General features: G+C 42.4%; 1 protein-coding gene and 1 pseudogene across 1 annotated transcript in view; both read left to right on the top strand.

Moving 5' to 3' along the window:
- The window catches only part of Alk (ALK receptor tyrosine kinase), a 723531-nt gene that overhangs the window by 105777 nt on the left and 594423 nt on the right, over positions 1-23331 (top strand). The window lies entirely within an intron of this gene.
- LOC115062572 lies at positions 2234-2360 on the top strand (annotated as a pseudogene).

Here is a 23331-nt window from a genome sequence, read left to right as displayed (position 1 = left end):
AACTCACTTTGTAGAGCAGGCTGGCCTTGAACTCAGAAATCCGCCTGCCTCTGCCTCCCGAGTGCTGAGATTAAAGGCGTGCACCACCACACCCGGCTAATTTTTTTCTTTTCAGTTTAGAAAATTGAGGCTCAGAAACGTTAAGTGACTTGCTGAAGTTCACAAAGCTAATAGGCCAAACATAGGATGTAAGCACAGACATATCTGACCCTTCTTCCTAAGGGGTCAGGGGCTAACAGACGAAAAGTGGGTGTGGTCTGCCCTTCTCAAGGTTGCTACTAGACCAGTCTGGAATCATAGTTCCACCATCTACAGTGTGACATGGGAAAGCCACTTAACCTCACTGAGCTTTGATGCCTTATCTTTAAAATGCAGTAGTTATTATAGTTATTATTACAAACAGTAATAGCTACTGTCACCCATTTTGTGTTGGCTAGTGTGGCTGTGGAGTTAATGTGTATAGCAGTGCCTGACACTGATATGTGTTAGCTGTTATCACCTGCTTTTCTCAGAGCCTTTACTTAGCCTGACGTCTTAGTTACAGGTTTTACTGCCCTGAACAGACACCATGACCAAAGCAACTCTTATAAGGACAACATTTAATTGGGGCTGGATTACAGGTTCAGAGGTTCTGTTCATTATCATCAAGGCAGGAGCATGGCAACGTGCAAGCAGACATAGGGATGGAGCAGCTGAGAGTGCTACATCTTCATCCAAAGACAGACAGGAGAAGACCAGCTTCCAGGCAGCTAGTAGGAAGGTCTCCAAGCCCACTCCCACAGTGACACAGTTCATCCAACAAGGCCACACCGACTCAAACAGAATCACAACTCCTAATAGTACCACTCCCTGGGCCAAGCATATTCAAATTACCATACCCAGTGATTCTCAACCTGTGGGTTGAAGTCCCTTACGGGGTCAAAGGGGTCACCTAAGATGATTGGAAAACACAGGTGTTTTTATGAAGATTAATAACAGTAGCAAAATTATAGTTCTGAAGCGACAAAATAATTCTGTAGTTGGGGCCCGCCGTAACATGAGGAACTGTATTAAATGGTTGCAGCATTTTGAAGGTTGAGAGCCATGCTCTTCAGCAACTCAGTAGCATGTATTTTCATTCTTTGTACCCTTGTGAAGGAAATGTACCCAGAATCCTGGACAAAGGTTGAAAAGGAACAGTTCCAATGGTACCAAACTGTCACCATAGCTTTTATTTTTAGGTTCCTTCAGCCATGGACTTGGTAGAATTTAACTCATCAAACCTCCATCAGTTGTGGACACAAACAGTAGGAGCTTTTCTGTGATGCTGACTGTAGGCCTGGAGCGTGGAGAGATATTGGCTATGCAGTTACAGACTGAGGGGATTCACCAAGAGAAGGTGCCAGTCCGCATGAGAGGCATGGAACAGGCAGATGTGTCAACTGTGGACCTTGCCATTGGGTTTTGCCTATAAGCTACAGTTGCTACAATAGAACACCACTTGTACATAGGCAGGGCCCCTCCTTTTTTCATATTATATATGAAAATGAAATCAGTATACCTTCCAGGATACTAGATGATGTCTAAGTCCCTCCTCATTCAAATGTCCCCAGGCTCTATGATGCTAATGAAGTAATCTTATAACATAAATGGAGTAAAAGCCTGGGGAAAATGGAGAAAATACGAGGGCCAGGAAGACTGGAGGGCTAACATACACAGGCAAATATGAAAGATGACACAGTAAATCCCTGTTTCTACAAGGCGGTAAATCAAACCCTTCATGCTTCCTTGTACGTGCTTCCTTGTACTTCCTTGTACTTGTGCTTATATATGCATAATCTTCTAAATTCTAGGAGATTTATTTTATGCACCCCCCCCCCATCTTGGTAAAGAATGTAGTAAACTCTCTTGGAAAGACATTGTCCCTTTGTTGTGGGTATAATAAGAATATGTATTCAGCCCTGATCCCTGACAGTGTTATTTCCATAACCCCCTTTTCCTTCCTCCACCCCCACCCACTTCTAATCCCTCTTAAGATTCTGTGTGTGGAACACAGGGATTAGAGCCTGTCACTTCTGCTGCACCATTCATGAGAATTCCATGGTTATATGGAAATGGATGATTGGCGTCTTTGTCTAAATATAAGAACAGGCATGTTGATAGGAGGAGACAGGGGGTCTGGAAGAGACATCTGTGTATCTCCTTTGATTTCTAGCACAGGCTAGCCCTTAGTAGCTCATTAAATACTGTCTGGGTTCTTACCTGGCAGGGGAGATACCACGATGGAGAAGGTGGTTTTTCTAGGGCAAGGCTCATCCTTTGCACTTCAGGTGTGCAGGCCTCCTCCATATTCTTTCCAGTAGTTGTAGTATGTAGCAGGCTGCGTACATGAGTTCTACTGCAAAATAGAAGCCATTTTACAATATTTTTTTAACAACTGTCTAGAAGGGGGTGTGAATGTTCAGTACTTGACCAAGACCATCTGTATTTAGCAGGTTCTCTATGTCGTTTCCTCTGGGGAGTTTCTGAAATACCAACTTTATTGAGCAATGATGTTACCCATGGAGTACCAGTGCAGCTCTCCCTTGTACACTGCACAGTAGCGTCTCGCTGAAAGGCTCCATTCTAGGAACTGCATGGAGAGGGAAGACAAGGCCAGCCAGCTCTTTGCACTGTGTGTGTGTGTGTGTGTGTGTGTGTGTGTGTGTGTGTGCACTTATGAATGTGACTACAGCTCCAACATGCAGCTTGGTCTTCCACATGACCTGTTGTAGGAATGGAATGAAGGCAGGCGATGATATGGAAGGAAGAACATCCTACAGTGGAGGTACCTGTGAAATACCTCAGAGTGGAGTTCTCCCAACTGATGTTCTTTCTTGTGGCACCATCAGCTTGCTTGCCCATGCCAGGGACAAGTTGGAGGCCCTTCATGTTTCCCAGGGCTGCTGGCTTCCGGAGTCAAGCACTATATTGGTATTAGATACATTCACATGTACTTGGAAAGGCAGCTGAAGTATGACCTGAAGATACATCCTTTAATTACAGGAATACAAATGGAAAACATATGTAAAATACATATTGTGAGAGTGAGTGCTCCAAAGTTGCTCAGCAGTTGTTATTAGCCTCATGCTCCCCGCCCACCACCAGCTCAAGAACTAACTGTGCGCATGTCTTAGCAACCCAACTTCAAAGTTCAGTTTTTTTTTTTTATCAGCAGCTAGATTTTAACAATGATGGGAATATTCACACCATAGAATTGACAAGTCTACCTGTCAGAGCCAGTCTACCTGGCTTTTACCCCACCCTCCACATGTGGGTCTTGAAGGCTTGTCAACATCCTCACCTCCACCCTGTAGGCTGACACTGTAGGCATTTTGCTTTGTTATGTGTCAAGGCGACAGGTCCAGCATAGGGACCTACATGAAGGAGATGTGGGTGAGGGTGGACAGGACTGAAGGATGCACAGAGACTTCGGAGCATCCTGAGTCTCACGCCCTCTCTTTGCAGGCATTCGCTTCTCTTCCAGGAAGCACCCCGCAAGTACAAGGAAGCATGAAGGGTTTGATTTACCGCCTTGTAGAAACAGGGATTTACTGTGTCATCTTTCATATTTGCCTGTGTATTTTAGCCCTCCAGTCTTCCTGGCCCTCGTATTTTCTCCATTTTCCCCAGGCTTTTACTCCATTTACGTTATAAGATTACTCCATTAGCATCACAGAGTCTGGGGACATTTGAATGAGGAGGGACTTAGACATCATCTAGTATCCTGGAAGGTATATTGATTTCATTTCTTGTGTCAGAGTCAGCCCGCTAAAACAGGCTGGCCCGTGTTATGACTCTGCATCTGAGCTTTGTGGGAATAAGAGAGAGGTTTTATTATGTATTATGTCTGCCAAGGGCATAGATAGGCTTCAGGAGTAAGGACTGTATTCTGTGCACTTGCCATGACCTGGAGTGCAACCTACCTTATTGTGTGGGTAAGAAACCACTCTGGTGGCACTTACTGAGAGTCTGAATGATTCTACAACTTCTCAAAAGTCCTATATTTTGTAAGTATCTAAGCTGGAATTCAAACACAATTTGACCACAATGCCTTACCCTAGACTTCATCTCTGCCATGTGGTGGGCAGCCCTGAAGAAAAAGGAGAGAAGCACCAGTATCATGGACCCTAGAAAGTACCAGACCCTGGGATGGAGAAGCAGAGAGAAAGGAGGTGCTTTGACTCGAAGTACTCTCTGCATCTTAGCCAGATAGACTTGCTGTCATGATGCTTTGGTGCCTTGGTATGAAATCTGTGTGTGACAGGCGAACAGGACACTTCTGATATGAAGCAAAGTGACTTCTCAAAGTTACTCACACCCTGCTGGAGAATCATATGCCCCAGCGCTTGAAGGACAGAGCAGAACTATTACATTTAGACGATTCCTTTCCTCCCGAGGAACAAAATCAACCTCATGTGATTCAATGGTTTAAAATGGGAGTTTGACCCCTTCCAACTGATCTCCAAAAAGAAATCAAAAGGTGCCTCCTCTATCTCTTCCCTTCCTTCCTTACAGCCATACCTTCTTTTGAATTCAGGGGACTGGCCCCACACCCCCAAGATGTGTCAGATAGACCCAGGAGATATGAAGGAACTAAATGATCATTGTGTGCATGTGGTAAATCTCATATCTCTTCACTGTAGATTGTGATGCAGTCGCCTTGAACTGCCATGGAAAATACCACAAACGAGTCCCTTAAACAACAGAAATGTATTTTGTCAAGGCTGTAGAAACTCAGTGTTCATCATCCATATACCACCAGAGTGGTTTCTAGTGTGGTCTTCCTGTTTGTGGATGGTCACTCTTACAGGGTGTCCTCATATGGCATTCCTCTGGGAGATAGCACCTAAGTGGAGGAGAGTGAGAACAGAGGAAAAGGAAGGGAAAGGAAGAAGAGGGAGAGAGAGAGAGAGAGAGAGAGAGAGAGAGAGATCTTTATCCTCTTATGGTGTCCAAAGTCATAACTTCACTTCATCATATGCATTTCCTCTAAATATAGACACAATGAGGGATAGGGCTTGCATCTGTGAATTTGGTGAAAAACCATTGAGTCTACAATAGCTGTAATATAAGTCTAAGAATGTAGTCAGGGTAGGCATTGCAATTGCAGTAGTGTTAGCATGGGAATCTGGGCCTCAGATAGTTCGGGAAATTAGCTAAGGTTGCCCAGTTGCTGAGGGGTGAAGGTGGAGGAAAACTGAGTTGTCAGCTTCTACTTCTTGTTCTTCTCTGCAAAACCCCAGCTCAAGTCCAACCAAAACAAAACAAACCGATACCCCCAATGTTCTTTCCTCTGCCTTATATCCTTGATAGTATTGCGCACAATGACTTCATGGCCATTGTTTTCAAGGACACTTCAAAGGTGGAAGGACAACGCAAGTTACTTCTATATTCTTGAGAATTCAACAGTAAACCTTTGGTAACCAAGAAGTCTTTAGAGGTGGGTTCCTACCAACAACCCATTGGTTCTTCAGTTGATACCATCTGTGTGCCCTTTAATTCAATTTTGTTGGGCACTGTCTGCTAGGAGACAGTAGATAGTGTGCTCAAACCCACAGAACTGCCCCAAGTCACACACCTATCTCCAACAGTAGGTTGTCCTCAGCACTTCTGACCAAATGGCAATAAGTCAGCATTCCCAGACCTCTCTCACTGGGTTTAACTCCTGTACTTGAGTGTCTCACAGGATTCAGAGAGAAACAATATTGGCTGTGTATTATAAGACTATTGCAAAGGACGCTGGGGAAGAAATTCTAAGATGAGGTGAAGAATTTCATGCTTGACTGGGAGACTTTCTAGAAACCTCCCAGGCGCTCGGGGCCTTTTAAGAGTTTTTATAGTGGCTTTATTATTCAGACATGACTGATTAAATCATCGGCCATTGATGGCTGATTCAACACCAGTCCCGGAAGAGCTTAACAAGCCCCTGGATTTCCTACCCCTGACTTACTCATTACAGCTGAATGCAGTGAGCAGAAGGCCCCAGCCCTCTAATCATGTCTTGATCTTTCTGTGACATGCATCATTCCAAAGCCTCCTAGGAGCTGCCAGCTTAAATAACTCATTAATATCCAAAATATACTTAATACTTTGAAGATTCCAAAGATTCTTGGGAGTTTATTCCAAGAAACAGGATGAAGACCGAGCATTTATTTCACAGTATCAAAGCCATCCCAAATATTCTTCTATAAAGGAGAATATTTTTACTATCAATAGTATCATGATTCTTCTTGTTAAATGTTATAATGTTCCTGGTATGTGTCTTGACTAGAGAGTTATCACAGATAACAGGGTATCACCTACTCTTCTGATAAACCGGCTATAAATCGGGGTTCCCCTTACTTTCTACCTGGTTTTGAATTGTATGCTTCACTAGCTCAGAGAATTAACTTATTTTGGGTTAGCATACACAATAATACATCTCGTTATGGGATTTTCAAACTTAGATGTCATTATACTTTGCTCATGTTCATCCCCCAGTCCACTCCATAATTCTTCCTGTGGTTCTGTTAGATCTTTCCTTCTACTTCCCCAAGTAGATCTCCTTCTGCCTGTATCTATGCACATATTTGTATATAAAAATTCAGATTTATTTATATTTTTTCTAATAATATTCGTGGGAGTGTATCTCTGTGGGGGTGTACATATGAATGGAGATCTTGTAGAGGCCAAAAAGATATCAGATCCCCTGGGGGTAGAGGTGGTTGTGAGTTGCCTGATGTGATTTAAATCTTCCTCAGTAATGTACATGTTCTGAACCACTGAAGCATCGCCAGTCCCATGTACCTATATGTATGCGTATATAAAGCTAGATCTATATGTGAAAGAAAATATGCTATTTCACATTTTTATCACTTTATTACTTTGTTGTATCCCCTTAAACCCTAACCATTGGTACTCCAAGTAAAAATTTACACCAAATAACACCATATTGATAAAATTCTTTGTATTTTTAAGTCTCTCTCTCTCTATATATATATTTTTCATTAAACTCCTTTGTGATAACTAAATTGGGTTGGAAATCCATGAACATGTAGAGTTCTTCATCTCTACAACTCAGGAAGATTCCAAAACCATGGACGAATAGACCATCACATCTAAACTGTTTATAGACAAGACTGATCCTTTTCCTGTGAGCAGGACCTGTCTAGTAGGTGCTTTCACAAACCACCTGGCCAAGGTCAGTTGCTGCATGCAATTTCCTGGCTTTATATATGTCTGTGAGGCCTCATCGTTTGGACTCTGGACAGAGCAGAAGGCACCACTAGGTCCTTATCAAGCCTATGCATATATTATATCTGAAGGTAGGAAGTGGACATCACTAGGGACTTTTGATTCTCTTCCAACTGCTCTGAGCCCCAGCACCAGTAGAATGGGCTGCTAGAAACCCAGAGGACAATCAAACACATCAAGAACTATCCCAATCCTGCCGTCTCACCAAGTCCTCATGGAAAGGAGTAGACCGTGGATAGAGGCAGGCCAAAGTGTAGTTCACATCTAACCTGCCATCTAGTCCTTCATTCTTTCACATTCTTCCTTGTCCCAAAGAGTTTTTATATGAGTGGCAGCTTTGCCACTTGGTATTTGGGATGGCATTCCAAAAGCCGCTTAGCTGATTTTTGACTCAGTCACTAACAGTTGTTGAAAAAAACCAAACTAAACAAACAAAAAAAACTAAACAGCAGCAGCAGCAACAACAACAGCAAACCCACCACAGTTCTTGCCTTAAAAGGAATAAGATAGTTTATTCTGAAAATGAACGAGAGTGACCTTGGTCTGGGAACAGATTCAGATAACCCTAAGTACTATATTCCATCATGGTAATAATTTCATGAAGTTTTCCTAATAGTAGAACTAAGAAAGTTATAAATCAAGACATCCAATTAAAGCTGTTGGTGGAAACTCCAAGCAGCTAGGTTCGAGAAAAGCAGAAAATAGTACCTTAGACCTCAAATGTCATCTGATGTCACTGTAAGCTTTTGGGTTAGTGGAACCTGGGCTCTGTGAGTATCCTAAGATGATTTTTCCCTAACAGTCACAGAATGGTAGGTCATACATAGAGATAAATAATAAGTGATGATTTATAGACATAAATTTGGCTTCCAATCTGTAACATTTTAGATCTTTACAATTAGTCAATCTGCATGCCTTGTAGAATATTGAAAACAGATGTCCTGTTTTTTGTTTGTTTTCTGTTTTGTTTTGTTTGTTTTGTTTTCTGCAAAATGCATTTCCCACAGCCAACGTGCAGGTCTGTTTGGAAAATTAAACAAAATAATACATGTTACACATAGTACCTTCCCAGTAATCGATATGCATGATTTTCAGATGGAAATGGAACAGTGTGATAGGTCTGTGATTACAGACCTGCGGTAAGAAATGCCCCTCACTTGCAGTCCTGCTTAAAATGGATGTGTTCTTGGCTAAAGTCGAGCTTCTGTGGAAAGTTTACAGTTCCCCGGTGTCATCAATAAGGGATTCACTATTTCATTGGTTTGGCAAAGCAATCCCTGGAAAGGCATTAGGATTTGGGAACAGCAGGTGATTATGGATGGGGCTAAATTATTTACTTCATCAGAGTGTCTCTGGGCTTTATCATGCAGTCCTGTCACAGGAAGTTGTACATAAAGATGAATAATAGTCCCTTTAACTCAGGGATCTGAAAGGTCACTGGGGCCGTGGCAGACACATGAAGTTGTGTTGGCTACATCCATCAAGAAGCAATTGCGTGAGGATGTGATGCATGGCAGGCAGTGTGAGGGCAGACTTCTGCTGATTGTTTTGTATTCTGGTCGGGCTAGCTGTCCTGAGGCAGGGGCCGTGACCAAGCTGCCAGTTTCAGGCATCTTGTACTTAACTTTGCAACTACTTCATCCTATGGAGGGGCATTCCAGCAGCACGGGTTTGGAGGATTGAGTTGAGAGTGGTCAGTTGATGCACAAGTTCATGATTCTTGGCTTAAGAAGGAGGGACTTGGAGCTGGGAAGGTGGCTCTGTAGGTGAAACACTTGCCACATAAGCATGAGGACCTGAGCTTGGATTCCCAGGACTTATGGAAATGCCAAGTGGACATGGTTCCTACCTGTAATCTAAGCAGTTTTGGAAAGCTGAGACAGGAGATCCCCAGAACAAGGTAAGTAACCAGACTAACCAAACCAGGGGATTCTGGATTCAAATGAGAATGAGAGCCTTGCCTCACAAAATAAGGTGGACACTGAAGAAGAGGCTTATCAGCCCGAGACCTCCACTGAAGCACTCCCACACACCACACGAGTGTGCTTCGATACTACACACACACACACACACACACACACACACACACACANACACACACACACACACACACACACACACACACACATACACACACACACACACACACACACTAAAATGAAGTAAGGAAAGACTGACTTTTCGTGAGACCCTTGAGATTTGTGTGGCTGAGCCCAACTTTAGGGCACAGGTCTGTAATTCCAGCTTCTTGGGAGGCTGGCAGGAGGAACACCCGCACTGGAAGCTGCAGAACTGAGAGAGAAGCGATCAAGTCTGAGACCCTGTGTCAAAATAGAAATATATCTTACAAGAGCTGTGCATGCACTTGCCTAGAATGCATAAGTCCCTGGGGAGACCCTGAGCTCATCCCCTAATACCATAAATGGATGGATGGATGGATGGATGGATGGATGGATGGATGGATGGATGGACAGATGGATGGACTGATGGGCAGACAGATGGACAGATAGATGCAGGATAAATAGAAGAGAAAGCTACTTTCACTGTGTCAGGTGTTTGTTTCATTTTGTTTTGCCTAGATTATTCCTCTACAGAGGAAAGGAATATCACTGTGGGGAATGAATTTCCTGCTTTGGGTTCAACACCTGTTCTCCAAACTCAAGTCTTGTTTGTGAATTCCTGCATCTCTGTGCTAGTCAGATGCAGTAAATGTTTTTGTTTGTTTGTTTGTTTTTGTTTTTGTCTTTTTTTTTCAAATGGTCCAATGCCATGAGGTGTTGAAGACTTGGTGGCACTGGTTGAAGCTTTCTGCTTACTGGAATACAAAAGGACTCAAAGATGATGGAGAGAGGAAACCTTCCTCCCTCTGTGATTTTTTTTTTTCAGAGCTGAGGACCGAACCCATGACCTTGTGCTTGCTAGGCAGATGCTCTACCACTGAGCTAAATCCCCAACCCCTCTCCCTCTGTGATTTAAGGGGATCCAATAATCCATTCTTGTGTTGCATAAAGAATGTCTTGGACCATCTAAACTGAGATGACATGCATCATATAGTCTATACTTGAGGAGAAACTGCACTCAGAACTTTTAGTTCCCTTGCAACTCCAACTTCTTATTCCCTCCATCTACTTTCCCAGCAATCATCTGATTGATCACTTAGACCTCCCCTCAATACCAGGGATTGAACTCAGAGCCTCATGCATGTGAGGCAAGCTCTCTTCCACTGAGTTCTCTCCCACTGAGCTGAACTCTCAGCCTCCTATTTCCACCTCTTGCTTACAGGCTTCAGAGAAAGTGGTGGTCATTGGATCTGTCCATCCAGTACTTTACCCTCTGCAGAACCTTCCAGGTACTAATTCAAAACCATTGACATTTCACTCAGAAAATTACTGGAGCCTGGAAGCGAGCCAAGAAAGTAACCCCTGAGACTCCCTTCTGCCCACCCTTGCTGGCATGGGTTGGGCCCTGGAGAGCATTGCCCTCCCCAGTGGAAGGAAGCTGCTGCCTCCCTCTCTTCCTGAGGGCTGCCTGACACCATTCCAATGAGTAATGTTTTGAGACAGATGCAAAATCAATGGCACAAGGCTCACACCGCTCTGGTTATCTTCTATTCTTTATCATTCAAGCTCCCCTGGCTTCCCCTGGATGAGAGTCTGGGGAGAGATTCATCTTTTCCCTTGTTTCTTATTAGCACACTGGTGTAGCCACAGGAACAAAAATGACAGATATTTCTAGACTGTCATGGGGGAGATAGAAAAAAAAAAAACCTAGCTCTTTGAAGTACCTGACAGCTTTTTGGAAAGACCCAGAGCACTGTTTTCAGATTTTAAAAATAAAATAAAGTTTTAATTGTCATCTTCAATATGCCTAGATTGTAATCCTTGCTGAAGATTGATCCCAAGTGTAGCTTAAAAGTACTTTGAATGGTCGATGCCTGGGATCTCTAATGAAAGAGAGAAGTGTGCATGTGTGTGCCTTTGTTCTCCCTGGCAACCCTCTAACACAGACCAGTGGTCTCTTCTCCAAGACTCCTGCTCATTCTCCCTCCCAACCCCTACCATCTTCTTCTGTTGTGCCAGCTTTTCCCATCTGCCCTAGAACTTGTGTTCTTTGTGGCTCAACTCCCTGAATGCTGAGATTACAGATGTGTCCCACAATGCCCCCATAAAACTCCTTTTCTGTTTACTGTGTCTTGGTGACTCAGAAACAGTCCTATCCGTGCTCAGAAATTCTTTATGCACTGAAGATAACTGCTGTGAATCAGCCATATCCCTACCTAACATTTGTTTTTAATTTTTTTTATTACTTTTGGATGATGTATGCATGCACACTTGTTTGTATATGTGCAAATACATGAAGGATGCTTGTGTATATATGCAGTGTGTGGGTTTGTGGAGACCAGAGACAGGTGCTGGGTATTCCCTCTGTTTCCCCACACCCTTCTTTTTCCAGACAAAGTCATTATATTGAACATGGGGCTTACCCATTGGCTAAACTGCTAGCTGACCAGCAAGCTCTAGGGACTCACCTATCTCCCAAGACTGGAGTTAGAGGGACTTGGTTTTGTGTAGGTACTGGGATTGGATGCCTGACCTCATGCTTGCCCGGGGAAGCACTCTCTCCACAGAGCCATGCCCCCACCTTTATGGTGACATCAGTTCTTCAGCATCCTCCTGGATGACTTTAAGTCCTCCCTTCTCCTTTTTTTCTTGTCAGAGCTGGCACTCAGGAAACATTTAGAAATGCCCACAATGCACAGGTGGGAAATTGGGCCAGGAGAGGCCACAGAAAGGAGAGTTTCAGTTGGACATCAATAGATGAATGCTCCAAATTACCAACTACCACATCATCTTTAATATAATTGTGTCTGCCTGCATAGCCTTATAGCTCCCTACTCACACATTCCAATAGTAAGTTTTACTACTTGTAACTTTAATTTTTTTTTCAAAGCCTAATTTTAATGATGGCCCTTAAACCTTTTAACCTCCCTTCTAGCCCACCACCCACCAGAGGTGGTAGAAATGAAGGAATAGGGAACCTGTTTAGAAATGGTTCTTCGGAGTAAATTCCATCTGCATTGTCAGGAAATCAGCAGTTCAGTTCACAGGTTAGCAGTGTCAGCTCTCTCTGCTCACAAACACGTCATGGATATTCCAGCAGACCAGTTCAGTAGTGTCAGGATAGCAGCGGTTGTGACACAACAGCAGGAACAGCCAGGCCTGAGCTGAATTGGCACAAGTCAGCAGGAGGGATCAGATCCAACAAGAATACCAGGAAACGTTCTTAGCTGTGCCTCTCTCAGTGAAGTGAAGATCAGCGAAGACTCGAGACCAACAAGCATTGTACAGCTAGTCCTATAGGCAAGCCCAGCCAAGCCTCCACCACTGTCCATTAAGTCCTATTTATACTCCCTCCAAACATCATGTGTCCGACTGTCTAGCCTCAGCACATGAGTCTGTCTCAGTTGACATCACTCTGTCAATTGGCTTGAGTTCACGGAATCAGCAAGAAGATGTTATATACCACCAGAAGTTTTCTGGTGTGTTTCTTGGAGTCCTGACTAATGAAGCTGCACTACACAATGTAAGGTGGACCAACACATGCACGTCATTAGCAAAGAATCTTTCATCACATGTCCTTTCACATGCTTGCTTTAGCAGAGCATCCTTTTACCTGCGTCTGCTTTAGCGAAATGTGTCTTTATGTGTTTCCCCAGCAAAACACCATCCAAGCCAACTGACTTTCCAAAGAACCCTCAAGTTTCTACTTCAAATACTACCATTCATTTTGTTGGACATGTCCCCCAACTTGTCACTTCATCTCTTTTCCAAGCTCTCTCTTCTTCCCTAACCTCCTCTTGTTTTTATCATATAAAACACCATTAGTCTTTTTATTCAATGATGTTAGACAGTCTCACATGAGGACATGGTTTTAAATCCCAGCACCTATGTAATTGTGTGTGTGTGTGTGTTACACTAGCAGGCACCTGTAACACTAGTACTGGTGTGTAGAGACAGGTGGATTCCTGGAGCTTGCTGGCCTGTCACGGTAGCCAAATTGGTGAGCTTCAGGTTCAGTGAAAGACTATCTCAGAAATCAAGGTGGAAGAGGAAAGGGCTCAACTCTCTCCAACCTCTTCTGTACTTCTTCCCAAAGCATCCAGGCCTTTCCATATGGCATCACAGCAAGACGACAGCAGAAAGCATGCTAATACGTTGGAAGTTTTGTTTGAAATATCTGGACACATTGGGGCCCTTTATTCATGCCTTCAGCTACCGTGTTATGGTTACCTACAGTCAACCATGATCTGAAAATACACCCCAGGTTATAAGATGATTAGAGAGGGCAGAGGAGTGAAGGGGCATATTCATGAATTTTTTATTATTGTATATTGTTGTGGTTGTTCTGTTTAGTTGTTAGCTACTGACAATTTCTTATTTGTGCCTAATTTATAAATTAAACTTGAGTGCGAGTTTTCATGTATGTTAGAAATATGATCATAATATAGGTGGTTATTCCCTGGGTGTTTTGGACCATATCCCTGTTGGATACGGGGAGGCATTGTGTTTGAACACTTCTGGAGGCTACTCACCTTACTCGTCTTAGAAGCTAGGGGTTCTGAGACTCACCTTTACTTTTCTGATAATGTCAGTGTGTATGCATGTGGGCGGGTGTGCTCACACAGGGACACATGGCCTTATATCTCCCTACCATTTCCCATCCACACTGACATACACTTTGCCCAGTATGCTGAGTTCCCTGCAGGTTTGGCTCTGTAATCTTCAGTTTGTATCTCTCTCTGTGCAACCCAGAAATACAGTGCTCACATGAATGAGCGAAACAGACGAAGAGGCGGAGAGATGGGAGACCCTGGCAGCCTGATATACCTAAATACCAGGGGACATGGGCACAACAATACTGATAAACAATGTACCCAAGGGCTTTTGCCTTTATATAGCAGTTCTGTCTGTAGCCCTGGAGGAATGGGAAAAGTTCTGGCTTGTTATTTCAGTCTTCCTACAGTCTCTCTGTGAAGCTGGGGAAGTGGGCTCTGCTGGTATTCTAACTTCGTAGGTGATAGACCCAGAGAATGGACAAGGTAGGCAGGTTTCTCAGCCTAGAAGCATCATAAGCCCAACACAGACATTTCTTGGGAAACTGAAGACAGGAGAGCTAATAGGGGCACAGGCCTCTAGGTAAGTAGGCTGCTCTCAGCAATGGCTCAACAGTTTCTCTGAATTCCACTGTCGTTGTCCCGCCTGTGGCCCATCTTCCTGGCCTTGCTTATGTTCCATGGTCATGGACATAGCTGTCCATGCAGGCAGAGCATGAAAGTTCTTTCCCACCGAACGAACACAAGGAGGTATAAGGCTTTCAAACGAATTCATTCCCAACATCCAGACCTGTCCAGGCCTGAAAGATCTACTTAGTCACAAGGGCAAGGAAGATGAGCACCCGGAAGATTGTGCTAATGGATGGCTTGCTACCTGAAACCCTAGCTGCCTTGGCTGTCTCTTCTGTGTTTCCATCGTCAGCAGAGCATCCCTTTCTCCTTTCAGGAGGAATCGGATCTTTAAACTCAGTGGTTAGTGCCCAGAGGATGAGGTTACTGCGAGGAAAAATGTTCTAATGGCTGCCTCAAAGCTAGGAGGGCATTTACATTTTGCAATGCAATAATGGGGAGGAAATGGAATTTTCTTTTTTTTTCTTCTTCTTCCCTGTTTTGCCTTAGAATTGCTTAATCATCTTGCAAAAACAATTTGACTTGTGGTTCTCCCTCAAATTCTGCTCTAAGCACAAGTATATGTTGACTCATAGCAACTTAGAGATTTACTACATTGGTTTGGGAAAGGTTCTTGGATTTCTCAGGCTATGTTGCTTTCTTCCCCCAAAATGCTTCTCTGAGGGTCACTCAAACATGGGGGGGGGTGTGGGTTGGAAAACTGTGTGAGATCCCAGATACAGACCCATCTTCTCTCCTCCCTGACCTCCAAGCTTGGGGTCCCATCATCCATCTTCATCCTTCTCTTTCATCTGCATCTCACCTGTAGACAACCGACACAGTGTTTATTCTACATGAGTGAGTCAGGACCGGGGCAGTCAATTCATTTCCCTTAGAAGAATGACACTTCCGTTAATACGTGATGGATCTGATCGAACATCAGCACCTGAATGGATGGAGCAGAAGGTGAGGACCATTGCCTTGACAGTTCAGTGTCTTTTCTCTCCCCAAACACGGGTAGCCACCTGTCGAAGAGTCTATATTCACCTTTCCACACACTGATTGTGAAGAATAGCCCCAACAAAAAGTATGGAACTATGCAAACAGACAATTAATTGCTTTTAATGCTGGTCATTTAATTATTAGAACCACCTGTTGAATTCTGGCAAACAAAGACTTGCTTGACTATATTCTGCTTTCCAATAACGGCTCATGGGAACTCATTTCTGGCCCATTCCCTGCCCGAATCTGATGTCTAATGAGCTAAGTTGTTCCGAATCTCTTGTTAATGGAGTCCTGGCCACGACAGGTTTTTTGGTCTGAATTATGTGGACAATTGCCCAAATTGCCACTTTGTTTGGCTGGCATAGTCACAGCTCACCGAGAGTGTGTCTTTTTGAGGTTGCTTTAAAAAAAGACTTGGCATTTAATAAAAGCACTCCCTTACTTGTGTAGCAGTTCAAGCTATTTAGATAATTAAGACAGAGTTCCTTTGAATGTTCTATGTTTTTAAAGTTCTCTTACCGTTCTAAAATCTAAAATCTAAAATCTAAAATCTAAAATTATTTACAGAAATAAAGGGATTGGGCCGAAGTTGGAATGCATGGGGTCAGCAAAGGAGGATGGCTGTGACTGTCTAAAGTGTATGTTGGATATGGTTTTGCTTTTTGTCTTGGGCTTTTTAAAGTTTTCAACATCCACCGCCTTTTCAGTGTTGTTGAAAAAACGTAACTGCAAAGCAAGCACATTGCTTCCAGTTTCGTTTCTTTCTGGTTTCCAGTGTAGGCACCGGGGAATTGAGTAGTGATCTAAAAATACCACCAAAGATAGAGGGATAAATGAAAAAAATCTCAATTAGCTGTCAGCTTGATCATTAGCTTCTGACTTCAGCCTCTCTATATCTGCCTCTCCCCCCCCCCCACTCTCTGACATGTGTCCGTCATGCATAGACTTACTGAGTATAATCAACTCCCAAGCTTCCTTCTCCTCTCATCATGAACCTCGTTGATCTTAAGTGGCTTACTATTTTCAGAGAGATGTGTGGGTTTCTCATGTGATGGAGCAAAACATATTTAATCTTAATTAAGTTTGGTAGATTTTATTTTGTTTTGACATTTAAAGCAAGTCAACATTTGAATAGAACTATTTTCCTTGACAGTACAGTTTATCACCCAAAGCTAAAGGTAGATTTCATTTAGAGACCATTCTCCCCCTCCTCCTCTTCCTCTTCCTCACCATCATCATCATCTGCACCCTTCCCAAAGGGGGGGGAAACCAATGGGTTAGGTTGTTGACTCCATTCATTTCCCAAATTAATTTGCTCTTTTGTGCTTTAGCTCTAAGTATAGTGACGCAGAGACACGTGACCTGGGGTCCTATGGCTGACTCATCAATAAATAATTGTGATTTCTCAGCCTCCATCTTGGTTACAGAATCATTTTTAGTGACTCTTTTTTACCTTCAGTGATCGGGATCATTCTACCAAATAGAGAGTATTTCTTTCCTCTTAAAAAAAAAAAAGAAAAGGAAGGAAAAATATGTAGGGTAGAAAGGCAAGAAGGGAGGAGAAGAAAGCAAGCTCAGGGAGCAGAGACCAGTATCTGTTGACGTGCTTATAATCTTGGAGTCCTTAAGGTTGATAGAGTATGACAGCAGCACACACTCTGCATAGCGCAGGCAACAGCTATAGACTTCGAGCTTTATTTATAATCATTAAAAGTCAAGTAGAAATTGGAAGCAGTTTTTCAGTGTAGGTAGCAATTAGAACACTCTGTGTGTGTGTGTGTGTGTGTGTGTGTGTGTGTGTGTGTGTGTGTGTGTGTGTGTGTGAAACAAAACAGTCTCTGAGACTGAGTGATAGCTGACTGGTCATTGAGCTTCAGAAATTCTATGCAGTTTTTCAAATTAGGGGCAGTGAAGGGGAACTTCAAATTAGGAAAGCAAACAGGTTATCGTTTCCCATTTCCCATGTTTCTGGCTTTCTTTACTTACTCTTGGGGGAAGATGTTTCTCACACCACCTGATCTAATTATTAAATACAGCGCTCCCCCCCCACACACACACATGTCAGTCAAGTAGGGGAGGAGTGTCCTTGGTCTCCTCTGGGTTGAATGTTCTATTTATATTTGGTAGGCGAATGTTTGAGAGGGTGCTTCAGCAACTGTTCCTTCCCAGGGAGGCAAAGGCAAGTGGCTTTAGGAGCCTGGTAAGGGCGGGGCCTGTTCCCTTAAAGATGGAGTTACAGCCAATCATGCGCTGGCAGTCATGAGCAGCTGGAAGTAGGTGATGGGAAGCCAATTCTTTAGGAACAGTATATTTTCTAGCTGAGCCATCTCTCTAGCCCTTCTGCCTTTTGTTAGACTTCGTATTCCTCTTCCTTCTCTTCTCCTGTTCTTCTTCATCTCCTCCTCCTTGCCCTCATAAATTTGTGTATATCTTTTCATGTGTATACATAATTTTGTTATTGTTATCATCAAGCCATTGAATATAAAGTGTGGAGTGTATTTCTAAAACAAAACAGGTTTTACTCATGCTTATCCTCTTACATAAAACATCACACTCAGGTAGCTCACCCTCCAGTTAATTATCAAGCATTCTGCCCCACCTGGGGTTTCCTTTAAGGAATGCCCTCCCCTACTGTCTTGACTCCCTCTCCCCAGGGATCTTTTCTGAGCCTTAAGATGAGCAGCTGCTGAATAACCAGGTTGCTTGGAGAAAAGAAACAAGTTTAAACAACTCCCAAGTTATTCACAGTCTCTGCTGGGTTGAGGCCATCTGTGCTTTTCGCTCCTACATAGCTCAGGACCTGAAAGAAATGTTCTCTGAGGCTCCGGAGAAAATGACATAAAATGAATCCATTCTCCTGTCAGAGATTGTAATGAAACGAGAGAAGAGGTACCAAATCAATTCATTCTTATTATAATTTTCTGATTGTCATCTTCCCGTTTGTTCGGATGCAGGTCTGATGGCTCAAATTGGTCTTTGGAATTTTTAAGGAGCTTTTTTAGCCCCTTAATATTGGCTTATCAGTTCCAGTAATTTCACCTCCCAGAGTGAAATTGGCTGCTAACACTTGGAAGAAATCCGGGCTGTATTTCTTCGTCGGTTCTGCAGCTTGTCACCTTCTAGACTATAGTAAATGTGCTTCTGTTGTTAGGGAGACAGCTGCCAGGCTGGATGCTTATCACAGGAGCACTGGTCCTTCCAGGGGCTCTTCCCCAGCGGATAGCCTTTGTGAAGCATTTACCTATTTTCAGATTGCACCATACCTAAGATCTTCTGTTTAGAGAACGTCTTCCCGGTTGGCTGTTAAGATAAAAGAGGGAATGCAGGCTTACAAGTGATACTTTCATTTTTTCCTTCAAGGCTTCAGAAAGATTAAGAAAGAAGAGAACAGGAAGGAAAGGGAGATGACTGTGTTTGAAGACAATTGTCAACTTCATTGCTGTCTCTCTCTCGTGTTACAAAGTATCCTTGGACTATACTTCTATAAACTTTGTATAAAGGGTTGCTATGCCAGAGGTCAGGAAGGTGACCCACTGGGTAAAAAACGTGTCTCTCTGGCCTGATAACTGGAGCTCAGCTCTGGAACATGTATTGCAGCGAAAGATGAAGCTGTAATCCCAGCTCTCCCACAGAGAAGTAGAACTGTCTCCCACACACAGATGATCCTCCCATGTCCTGGTAATCCTTCTAGGTCAGTTAGCCTGGAGCAGGCAGCACTGAGGCAAGCCACAAGAGAGACCCTGCCTCAAGCAAGGTAGAGGGTGACTCCTGAACTTTGCCCTTTGACCTCCACACATGTGCGCACTCATGCTCTCTCTTCTCTCTTGCCTGCATCATTTACACACATACAACATGTACACCGGTCAAGAAAGCCTTCTTGTAGTTGTTAAAATGATACAAACTGTTTTTGAAACCATTAAAAGAAAAATTACCTGCAATTTTACCTACCAATGATAATGACTAATGATTTAGTGAGTTTTTTTTTTTTAATCGCCCTTTACTTTCTGAGTTTAAAACAGTGTTGAGACTATATTCCATATAAAAAGTTTACAATGACCTGTCCACTTAGTGGTACATAAACTTTAATAACCATCCTTGTCAGAGATTGTCAAGCAGCCTCTAGATGTGCCACAGCTTATCATTTCTCATTCAGGAAGCTATGTTTTTCTTCTCTTCTTTAAGGATTGTGGCAAAAAGTTTCCACATACATAGCAGGTCATTTTCCTCGGATGGATTTCAATAAGTTAAATTACTAGGCCAAAAGGTAGGAACATTTTAAAGGCTATCTGTATTTTCCTTCAGAGATTTTTTTTTTTTAAATGACTCTCTAAGAACAATTTATACTCCCACCACTAGCTGTGTAGCAAAATGCTTATCTAACTGAACACTTGCCAGAACGTAATATGTATGTATGTATGTATGTATATATATATATATATATATATATATATATATATATATATATATGTGTGTGTGTGTGTGTGTGTACAAATATATATATAAATATATACATGTGTGTCATATACATATACATCATATACATATATATCATATACACATACACATAGAAATACACATGTACATATACATTAATTTGACATATGCTAGCTTATTTTATATTGTTATTCTTTGTTTAGTAGTGACTAATTTTCCATGTTACCTAGCTGTGTGTGTATGTGTTCGTATATTTTCAGTTTATGTCCACATACATTTTTGACTACTAGTCTTAGTATTTTCCTAATACTAAGATTATATCAGAAGTAAAAATCTAGCCTGGCTACACTAGTTTATTATGTCTGTAGTTTGAAGAAATGTATAATATTTTTACAATTTATATGGGTAAATTTTCTTCCCTCCCCTTTTTAAAAGTCATTCTTACTGATTTTTAATCTTCTAAAACTTTGTCTTTCCTAGAAGCACATCTTAAATTTCTACCGAATTTGATTTTGTATTTCTTTTTTTTTTTTTTTTCTAATCTTATTCCATTTGGTTTCATTGTGGACAATGAGGTTCCAGATGAACTTCCTCCAAAATTGTTAAATAAATAATTATTCCATCAATCATTAGTGACTGGTTCTGTCTTCCCAGTGAAAGTGGGATGCTCCATGTGTTCTATCCTAAGTCTGAACACAGACTTAGCTGAGTTGCTAGAGTTTATGCTCAGCACCATGGATCTGTTTGGTGTTAGAGGCACTTCTGAGAACAAGAACTTCATCTAACACGTATGATAAAAAAAAAAGTAACCCCTACTCCCTTCATTGGCTTTGGGTTAAAAAAGTTTTAACTATCTGCTGTGGCGAAGAATGTGAAAATCAGTTTTTAAGTTCCAGAGATAAAACCTCTTCATGATTTGGTTGAACAGATTAGTTTAAACCTACACAGAAACATAACCTCCTTCAAGGATTCAACTTGTAAGCCTACGTCATGGGCAGAGTTCTTATTCCTAAATACTGACCTTTGGGTCACTTGGTGATTTTCAGTTACCTTGAGTGTCTGGTGACAACTCTAAAATGAAATGAGTCATATTGCTTAGAATTTTGATTAATAGTTTATCACTAATGAGAAGGGCTGTTTGGAGACTATGTTGGACAAAGCATTAAAAAGTCAGTGATTATAAGTCAGTTATGAATGGACAGACGGATGGACGGACGGACAGATGGACAGATGGATGGGTGTGTGATTATTGCAGATAGACCACTAAAGCAAGAGATCTGGTCTCCCCAAACACAGTGGTGACTGTAGCTCGGCCATATCTTATATCATGTCTAATACTATCCATATATTGCATAAAGAAACTAAATGTTCATTGGGCTATACTAGGCATTTTATTTGAACTTTGTACATATTGTCTAATAGAAAAATAAGGTGAAAGGAAGGAAGACCCCCCAAAGTAATCAGTTCTTATGCAGGGCAGGTCTGGTATATAGGATTTTAAAGGAAAGATCATTTCTATGGTCCTAAGGCACTAAGGTTTTAGAAATGGAATCCCACTAATGATTATTTACCCGTGTGAAAGAAGTGTAAGGTTAATTTCCTCCCCTCTATTTCATGGAACATGGAAGCAGGCCTGCAAAGTCTCGTGGCATGAAGAAGGCTACTGGTGTGCGTTTCAGGATAAGAAGGTTTTATTGTGATTAGTGTTCCTTCTACTCCCCCACCCCCACCCCTGACTTCATAGTCCATGTCAATGGTAATTGCATAGACATTCCTCTCAAAGCCTTGACCTGGCATCTAGTCTTAACAAGAGCAACCCTGCTTTAATCTACTTTCCACTCCGCCACTCTCCATCCCCACAAGATAGTCTAATTATGGCAGATGCAGGGTTGTGAACTGCGGTTTACTTTTCTTAAAAGAAAAAAATGACATTAACGTTGCTGTAATCATTCTTTAGCCGCATATATTAGAGATTCCTTCCCCAGAGCCCCCAAACACTTTGCAAATATGATCTCATTAACCCACACACCAACCCTCTGTGGTAGGTCAGCCGTCTTGGCAGCATTTGGGAATTGAATTATGCAAAGAGAAAGTGGTCTTTACAGAGCAGCTTACCAGCTGGGGACTGGCTTAGGATTCACATGGAATCCTTGGATTGTACAGGGCCCTGTATATCACCTGGCCTGACATCCTTATTAAACAAACAGGAAATTGAGGTGGAGAGTCATGCTAAACACTGAAGTTCTCAGTCATGGGTCTAGGTTTTTCATTACTTGAGAAGCCTTTAAAAAGGACCATTGTCCAGGTTTTGCCTCAGACCGATTTAATCAGAGCTCTTGGATCTTATGATGGCAATGGTTTTGAAGGCTTCTTAGGTGAGCCTAATAAACAGCCAAGGTCAAGTTTCAAATAGATCACAGTTGACCCAGGAAAGGTAGCCCATGTATCGCCTGAGTGTAGGGGCTCTCTGTGGCTTCCTATAGCCATTCTCTGCTGTACAGGGTAGTTCATGCCTCAGAATCTCGAGGTCTTATCCAGGCTGCCACCTTTCCTATAGGGGATGATTTGAGCTGATCTTTTCACTTTGAACTTGACTTCATCAGCAAAGCGATCATCAAGAGGAGGCCATATGGCCAATCACAATCCAGCTAGCTGGGAAAAGTCAGCCGAGTTAGTTGTTAGGCCGACTTAGCCATGCTAGATGGAAAGGCCTTCTGATAGTCCAAGTGGGATCATTGTTTTTTGTATAGGTTGCCTTTTGGTTTTTCTTTTTTAAAGTGAATTTGAGATCATATTTATTCTCTACCATAAACTGATGCTTAGAAGAAGTATTAGCTCCGTCAAAGAAAAAAATAAAATTATTTTCTCTAGTAGTATAAGGATTACAGATTGAGGCATTCATCATGGCATCCCTAGCAGGTACCCCAGAAACGGTTGCATGTGTGAAGCTCATCCTACCTTGGGGTAGTGAAACACCTGAGACAGTGTCGGTGGGCATCAGTATACATATTCACAGATAAACACAGCCACCTTGCCAGTGTAGGCCATTCTTTAGACTTTGCAAACTTGGCTACAACGAGATGGAAGGAAGACACAATCAGGATAACTCTCGTATTCTTAGACATAAAGTGAGTGACATCAGAGCAAGTAGTATTGGCAGAGGGGAAATATAACACAAAGGACATGCCTAAACTTGCCTGTTTTCTTATCTGAGAAGGGAAACACTTAGTTTTGAAGCTTTGTATTGGGTCTATCTATAGTGGATTTCTTGGGCCATGCTTCTTAACTCTCTAGGTTTTAAGCTATACACTTTTTATGTAATCTGGGGCCTCTCCCAACTCTCTGCTCAGTAGGTCTGTTTCTTCTCTCTCTCTCTCTCTCTCTCTCTCTCTCTCTCTCTCTCTCTCTCTCTCTCT

Source organism: Mus pahari, chromosome 18 (assembly GCF_900095145.1).
Source record: "Mus pahari chromosome 18, PAHARI_EIJ_v1.1, whole genome shotgun sequence".
In the NCBI taxonomy this organism is placed as follows: domain Eukaryota; kingdom Metazoa; phylum Chordata; class Mammalia; order Rodentia; family Muridae; genus Mus; species Mus pahari.
This window is presented reverse-complemented; position numbering and strand designations above follow the sequence as displayed.